General features: G+C 44.1%; 1 protein-coding gene across 5 annotated transcripts in view; it reads right to left on the bottom strand.

The window, feature by feature from the left end:
* The window catches only part of immp2l (inner mitochondrial membrane peptidase subunit 2), a 177,774-nt gene that overhangs the window by 65,960 nt on the left and 103,165 nt on the right, over nt 1-8,649 (bottom strand). The window lies entirely within an intron of this gene.

Here is an 8,649-nt window from a genome sequence, read left to right as displayed (position 1 = left end):
TCTCAACAGCACGACAAGAGAGATGGTTTGTTTGTGTGTAAGCATGTGTGTGTGCACCTTAATGACTGTGTGTGTAAAGTGCGAGGGCATTGGCAAACCCATTGACTTTGAATTGCATTATATTCTCTTTCATTAAAAATCCAATATGGATTCCCAGAACAAACCTCGGCGCAGTGATGAATCGGCGTCATGCACAAACTGATAGGAGGCATTTATCAGCGGGACTCAGTCATAGATCAACCGAGTTTCAGCGCCTTGGACAGGGCTTTTAGAGCGCGCCCATTTGTCACCGCCACAGGAGCTAAAATATGACCCATTAGAGGCAGGTAGTGAGTAGGTCAGCAAGAACGTGGCGCCCAAGCCGGCCCGTTCCCGGCACGACCCTGGAGAGATACCGCCGCCGTCGCAGGAACAGCTCAGCAACTATCGCGCTCGTTGGTAAAGTGCTCAACGCTGACTGCAGGGGAGGGGCGAGATCAGGCACCCTGGATAAAGTAGTTTCAGTCCTAAACAGGACGAAGGACAAAGGGGGAAAAGGCGAATGACGGGTCGCGCTCTTTAAACCAGACCTGGGTTTGCACAACAAGCTCCAAGATGAACTCGAGTTTAATTTCATGCACACCTGCACAGTTACTCTTTGCATTGTTTTGATGACACTTTTGGTTGCAATAAGCAGCCTTTACTACGGTTTGCCTCTGAGGCATTCTCACCAAGTCCACGCGGTGCACCTGCCTCTGGCTCAGCTCCAGCACTCTTTCAAAGTGAGCCAAGTTTCTTTCAGAAGTGATGTTTGGGTTTGTAAGAGTTTCCTCAGCGTGCTCGGAAACATGTCAGTATGAGCCATCTTCAGCCTCGCACTGAAGGCCGTTAACAGACAGGCAGCTTTGGGAACAGTTTCTGCAGGTTCTTCTCCAACTCGTGGGTCATGCTGGTGATTAGTTATGCTTTTCTCCTCCCACTCACACATTATGTCCCTCTCACTACCAGTTACAGCCTTTCATGTGTCACGCTGTAATAATTCCCACCATCTGGCAACTGTCTGCATACAGAACTGGCTTCCTTTTGAGCAAGGTACTGATACTAAATTAAAAATGGATCCATTACTTTGTTCCTGCATGCACAGATGAATTCTGCAGCACACCTGGACCTGCACACCATTTTGAAACACTGCATTATAGCCTCATGCTTCAGCGCAGCATGGTGAAAGGTATTCTGGGTATTTAAAAGAGCAGCTGCAGGAGAAAGGAAGGATTTAAAAAAAGGAGCTGACAGGTCATTTAGGAGCTTTTCGTTTCCTCCCTCACCTGCTGGGTTCAGCTGTGGTTCACTCCTCACTGAGAGGAGCAATATGTCAACATATAATCCTCACAACCAAACCAAATAAAAAAAGGAAGTGTCTCTGTGTTTTTAAACTCTGTCAGAGATAAAAAGAAATGCCAATACACAACGCTAAGAAAAAGAAAAAGCTCCAAGTGAGTAATAGCTCACTGCTGAGGGTGTGTGCACAATATGTTGTGGCAGATCCGGAGGGAACATCTTGGAACAAGAATAGCTTCGCACACAGCACCCAGCCCAACTGGCAGGTTAAATTAAATCCTCACGTCCCAGTGACACTGAAACCAGGACTCCACACAAACCAGTAGAACGGCAGAAAACCACACTAGCACTGGGAATGCTTTAGCTGACTCTAACATCAGTGGACCCGACTTGGGGATGAGCCGTTTCGTGGCACTTTTCCGTTGATTGGATTTTTGCAGAAATGTCTGCTAACTGGTTCACCTTATTGGTGGAAAAGCTGGACTGAAGCCGTTTCAGCAACGCTACTAAAGTGAAACTTTATTCAGAGCAGTAGAAAAAAATGTCGCGTGGCCAGCAGAATCTAAATGTTTGGCCAATGAGGAGCGGCCACATGCTCAGTACATGTCACTGCAATCAAATTATTCATTTATCCTCTTTGGAAAGTTGCTCTGAAGTGCGGTAACATTCAAGGATGTCAGGGCATCACAGAAAATGTTTTTTACTTTGAAATATTTTACATGCTGGCCTGATTCTGATCCTCGCCTAGAGCTTGTGCTGCATTCAGAATAATAAGGTGCATCATGTGGAAAGTCTAAATGTGCTCAGTGAACTTCAAAAAATCTCCTCACTAGATTATATTATTTTGTGTCGAATGGAAATTTTGCCCTCATGGCAAAGCTAAAGTAATGGAGAGAAATGAGAAAAACATTCAGAATCATCCTCTGGTGATCGTCGGGTTCTTTATTTTACCCCAGTTTATTCTAAGGAAATGGCTGGACGAAGGAATAAGGTACTAGATCTTTATCTATAGTAACAGTATATATCACAATAAACAATATATACCATGAACATGAAGTAAAAATTCAACTTTTTAATCTATCCAGGGCGGACCCCGCCCCTCGCCCAGCTGGGATTGGCTCCTGATAAGGATGGAAGAGGATGGATGGAGAGATTTTTAAATAAAGACTATTTTTTAAATCGAAGTTTAAAAGATACTGCAATGTGATATTTTAAAAATCCTGATAATTACCGTGTGAAAGTCTGTGACAGCACTTTTTAGTTCCTATTGCTCATAATTAAAAAAATGTTTACATCGTGGATCCCTGTAGATATTCGTAGTTACGCTGAAGCATTCACCTCAGAGATCCTAGAGTTTGACGAATGAAACGAAGGCGGCGTTGGCGAGGGCGCGATATGAGTCGATGTCGTAGAGAAGAGCAGATGTTCAAAGCGAGAGAGTCTGCGGAGAAACGCTGCAAATACGATGAGACCAGGAAAAACAAGCTTAATGAGCTCTGACTGCACGTTTAGTCCCAGCAGAATCATATCTGCAGCCTTTATATACGATTACATTACCAGTGTTTACCCACCCCCCGTTTCATTTTCAGCTAATAATCCATGAAAAACATCTAACGATCTTAGCACAAGTGAACTAATACCTCTCATTACAACACTTCCGTTTGTAAAGTGTCCCATTTCTCCGCTCCGTGTTAGCGGGGAAAATAAACTTGGCGAGAGAGCAACACCATTTTTCTCATGAATTATTACCCCATTATAAACATTTGGTATTTAGGCCAGGCCTGCAGCTTTTTGCTTCGGGTAAGAATAAAAAAAGCCTTACATTTATCTAGCATCCCTCATGTAGAACCTCCTGGGTTTTAAGTAATTATTCTCCCGCTCATCGGCCCATTAGGCTCGAACAACATCGCTGACTTTGGGTGATCTTGGAGCACGAAGCTTTCTGAGCTTTTATTACTGCTTCGTGATGGCAGGTTGCAGATGGCGAGAGTGCACTTAACCTCTGCTGATAAACCGAAGCAGATAGCACTCACTTACAACACAAGGTTATATACAGTAGAGAGGCAGGAACCCATTTGAGTTGATTAATGACTCCATCTCTGACTTATGTTTTTGTTCTTGGCTCCGTGGGCGCCCTTTTTTAATCTTTTCCAGGAAATACTGACTCAGGACACAGTTTCACTTTCACACACACAGACTCGGTGGGAGCTGCCGGCGACGGTCGGCCCTGCGGCGATCGTCAGCGAGCTGCTCTAACGCACACTTCTCGGCTCCTGTGTTTGGCTCAATGGCAGAACGACTGGTGACAGTGACCCTTCGTTTGGTTCTCATCTCAGGGCGTAAAACAGTGCAAGTCGGTCAGATACGCACAACACGCACTTTGGCGTTGACAAAGCCGGCACCACTGAAAGTGATGTTTAAAAAAATGTATTCTTAATTAAGCAGGGAGCTGCTGTGGCTTTGGTTAACAACATCAACCCTTCATGTTAGTAATTCTTACACCGAGTGTTTAAATGTGATGCCAAAGGGTCGTTTACAAACATCCACATACATTCATGATAACGATATCTATACAAAACATAAAAGAAAATAAATGTTTATAGTAGATATATCAGTAAAACGAATATAAACGTGTTTATTATGAGTATTACTCTCGAACTAAAAAAACAAACTTGCATTCATGAAACACTTCATTGGGTACGCCAGCCTGGACCGATGTTCAGCACATCCCAAAGGTGCAGTGAACTCATCGTCATGTTCAAGAATCCTCTCCAGTGTGAGAGGATTCGAGCTTTATGAAGTGTTATTCAGCTGGAAGCAGCCATCACAAGATGGTACACCGTGGCCACAGAGGGATGGACAGCACTCAGGGAGGCTGTGCAGTTTAAACGATGCTCAGTTGGTACTAAGAGGCCTAAAGTATGCCAAGAAAATATCCCCACCCATCACACCAGCAGCAACCTGAAGTGTTGATATACAGCAGCACGGATTCATGGTGTTCAGGCCAAACTCTGACCCTACCATCTGACCTTTGCAGCAGAAATGGAGCCTCATCAGACCAGGCTGCGTGTTTCCATCTTCCACTGCTCAGTTCTGGTGAGTCTATTTAAATGATCCTGTTCTTGTCTGACAGCAGTGGTACCTTTGGTGGTCTTCTGCTGCTGTGGCTCATCAGCGTCAAAGTTCACAGATGCTCTTCTGCACACTTTGGTTGTAACGAGTGCTTATTTGAGCCACTCGAAGCAGTCTGTCTATTCTTCTGTGACCTCTGACACCAGCGAGGTATTTTCACCCAGAGAACTGCATCCCACTGCATATTTGCTCTCTTTCAGACTTTCTCTGTAAACTCTAGAGTCGCTTGTGTGCAGTGTTGGGTAAGTTACTTTAAATTAGTAACTTAGTTACATTACTAGTTACTTCTCTAAAAAAGTAACTCAGTTACTTCAAGTTACTCGTTACTTTCAAAGTAACTAGTTACTAGGGAAAGTAACTTTGGTTTTACTCAGAATTCTCTTGTTAATGTGTTGCTTCCGTAACTGGATACCCAGCAAGACTGCCAGTCTTCTAGCTTGCTTACTTGCCACAAGTGCACTGTGCCACCTACCAATAGAAAAGAAAAAATAATGTGCACATTTCCACGAGAGAAATCCCACGCCTGGACCGTCGTTGACCGCCGCCATGATTCTAGCCTGCTTTTTACATCCAACACAAAAACTGCAGTCGTGGTGCTTTTGATTGTACTCAGAACTTGGAAATTCTGCCTTCTGAATAGGAAGATGTAGGTAACACCAGACTGCAGATGAGCTGCATACAGGGCTGGACTGGGACAAAAAAATCGTCCCGGGCGTTTTGACTAGAGACCGGCCCACCATTATAGGAAAAATCATAAAGCCTTTGAATGAAAACAAACACTGTTGTGACAGTGATGTACACTGTTCTGATGGTATATATGTATCAATCTATCAATTGTTTGTTGTAAGACTCAGATAATTATTTTTTAAAAGCGAGACATTTTAAATGAGAATAAGAAAGAAAAGTATTTCTTTGTGCCCCCCTCTCCCTGTTAATGCCCTACCTGGCCCCCTGGCAACACTTTGCTAGACCCGCCCCTGCACCGTTACCAGCTGTCAGCTACTTAGAAAAGGATCCTGGTGTTATTTGTCTCTCAGAAACAGTTCATAACTTCAACTCATTCATGTCACCTAAAAGGTAAACCTGTTTCTCCATCACCTGTTCAGCTCTGATGATTCAGTAAGGACATCTCCTGGTGTCATCTTCATGTTTCCCTCTCACCAGATAACCAAACTGATATCATGACCAGCAGCTTTACAGCTGTGGCTCCAGCAAACATCAGCTGATACTAGAAATTAATATTAAATAAATTCTAACAACAGCTGATCAAGCTTAAACGTGCTGCTGTTGTTTAGCGCGACATCCACTGGTTTCTTCTTTGTGGCGCAAAGTGGGCGATAAACAAACAAGAGAGAAAAGCCGATCAGCTGATCATTGATCAGTTTCGTGATTGAAGTAGAAACAGGAGAGGGAGGGGAGAGGATGAGAGAAGAAGAGGCAGCTGTGCAGCTCCAGCTTTGTGTCTTTTTCATTGTAGCTGAAGTCCGGGACAAACCTCAGTACGAAACGCGTAATATTTTCTCTGAATACGTGACGATTCTGTTTTTTAGGGGACGGTTGGCAACTCTAATAATTAACCTTGTGAACAAAATAAAGTTCAACATCAGTAACATAGCACCACCCAGCTGTATAGAAACTCCGTCATGCTAGCTAGCACGCAGTACGAAAATGTCAGCATACCGAAAATAAACTCCACCTAAACTTGGTTTATATCTGACTCCGATAGACTGCAGGTCATAACTTCTTACCTGAAGTTCAGTTCACCTGACACGCGGACCGGCGGCCGCTTCGGGTCTCTCCTCTTGCCTCCCTTTTCCTTCATCCACCTGCTGCTTCCACCACTTGCTAATGTTACTGAATCTGTGGAAGCTCCGCGATATCCACCACACGAAGTAACGAATAACGACCCTATCTAAATCCCAGTAACGAGTAACGCGTTCCTGGTTTTGGCATAATAACTAGTTACCGTGCTCGTTACCACAATAATAACGTAGTTACTGCAACGCGTTACTTAATAACGCGTTAGTCCCAACACTGCTTGTGTGGGAAAATCCCAGCAGTCCAGCAGTTTCCGTTTGCATGTAGCTGAGCTGCTGTACAAGAAAAGGCTTATTTGGGGCTGCGTGTCAATTTGATGCTCACAGCCTGCATTAGCATGTTTCTGCCTGATTTATGACATCGCGACGTATTCATGAGGCGAGATCTCGTCTGAGGCAAACCGGCCTCGCTTTAAGACTGTGTTACTCTTTCCAGTGTAGACAGAGCTTTTCATACTCAGCAGCTGCTTTGTTGTATTTTATTATCTTTAGAAAAATAAACCATATAACCTTTACTGCACCAGTTAGAGAGTCTTACAGCAAAGCGCGACTCCGAGAGCACTTATGACTACTCAAAATAAAGTATACATACCCAAACATATGGTCAGCGTTGTGTATGAACATTGTTTGCAGGGACTTCTGAGTCATTTTGTGGTGTCTACAATAATAATTGTATTACTGCAGGGTCTTTACCTTACAATATAAAGCACCTTCAGGCGGCTGTTGCTGTGATTTGGAGCTGTATAAATAAAATTGAACAGAAGTGAGAGGTAAACAGTGTGAACAGTGTTTGGAGCTAAGAACAGGATGTGACTGTTGCTTAATCTCAATAGAATGACTGCAGCTCTTAGACTTAATGAAACCCTGGAGTGCACATGCTGGACGTGCTGGACGTGACGGGCTGTAAGCAGCACTATTTTACTGACGACGACTGACGGTGGTTCAGGCGGTGCAGCTAGCAGCTTATGAGGTTCTGAGAGAATTATGAACAAAACCAGATCAATTCATTTCAGTCAGAGTATCAAACATCTGCAACAAATATGAAACGTCACAGTGAGCTGAAGAACCAGTCCTGGAGTAACTGTTGAGTTACTGATAACAACAAGGAAGGTTGATTAATTAGCTCCACGTGACATGTCACGAGGAGAATGAAGCATTTTTGCTTTAGTTTTCACATTTCAACTTTACATCTTCATCTTCTCACTTTAATACTTTCCAGGAAATCCAAACTAAAAGCAAACCCAGTCCTCATTTCCATCTTTTTAATGGATCCACAAACAGTCCCGTGAAAAGTTCATATCGCTTCCACAGGAATTTAGAGGGTAAGTAGCAGCTAGGTGCACTTTATTAATTGATTATCAGAAAATGTGATCAACCAAGGCATCTCAGAGTCTACAGACCTCAGTTAGCAGGTTAAAGGTTCAATTTTACAGCAGTACAATTAGAAAAAGACTGAGCATGTATGGCTGTTTGAAAGAGTTGCTTCTCTCTAAGAAGAACACAGCAGCACGGCGTAGGTTTGCAAAGCTGCATCTGAACAAAGCTCAGGACTCCTGGAAAGATGAGACCACAGTGGAGATGTTTGTCCATCACACACAGCAGCACATCTGGAAGTGGGATGATGATCTGAGTGGACCGTGTGTCCCACAGGTGAAGCTTGGACCAAACTGTTTCATCAAACAGGACGATGATCCAAGCACAGCAGCAGATGTGCAACAGAACACCTGAAGAAGGAAAGAACGGAGCTGCTGCAGAGCTCAGAGAGCTGTGCATGAATGAATGCTTTGCATTGCAAACCTCAATGAGCTGAAGCAACGCTGTACAGAAGAGTGGGCCAAAACTCCTCCACAGACTGATGAGGTCACACAGAAACCATCACTGCAACTCTCTTAAGCAGGTTCTACAAGCTGCTGAATCACAGGATCCACTCGGCTTTTTGCAGGACTGCAGTCAAAGTGACAACAAATATAAAAACCAAACCAAAGCGTGCGAGTCTCAGTGAACGCTTTCAGGCTGAAAAAAGCTGAACACGAGCTGCATCACTAGCAGAGAAAACGGGATGATCTCCTGCTAATGAGCTGCTTTCCGGTCTGTCGTTCATCACCTGTGGATCTGCCACAGCTGCCTAACCTCTCTCCGACTCCTTTTTATCTCTCGGCTTCCTGTCGTCAGTGTTGAAGGAAATGGGTGTGGTCTCGCACCCGGAGAGTGGGCTGTGAATTCCCTCATCCTCCACCAAAGGCTGCTCCACGATTACACATCCTGTAATGAATAATTTACCTTTTCCTAATCAGCCAGTAAGCTGCTCCATTTAAACACCGGCTTCCTCTTACAGCAGTGATTAGAGCAGGGAGTCAACGTGAGGAAGGAAGATTAGAGGGAA

This window comes from Pelmatolapia mariae, linkage group LG7 (genome assembly GCF_036321145.2).
Source record: "Pelmatolapia mariae isolate MD_Pm_ZW linkage group LG7, Pm_UMD_F_2, whole genome shotgun sequence".
Taxonomy (NCBI): domain Eukaryota; kingdom Metazoa; phylum Chordata; class Actinopteri; order Cichliformes; family Cichlidae; genus Pelmatolapia; species Pelmatolapia mariae.
Note: the sequence above shows the minus strand (reverse complement) of the source record. Positions and strands in the feature narration are given on the sequence as shown.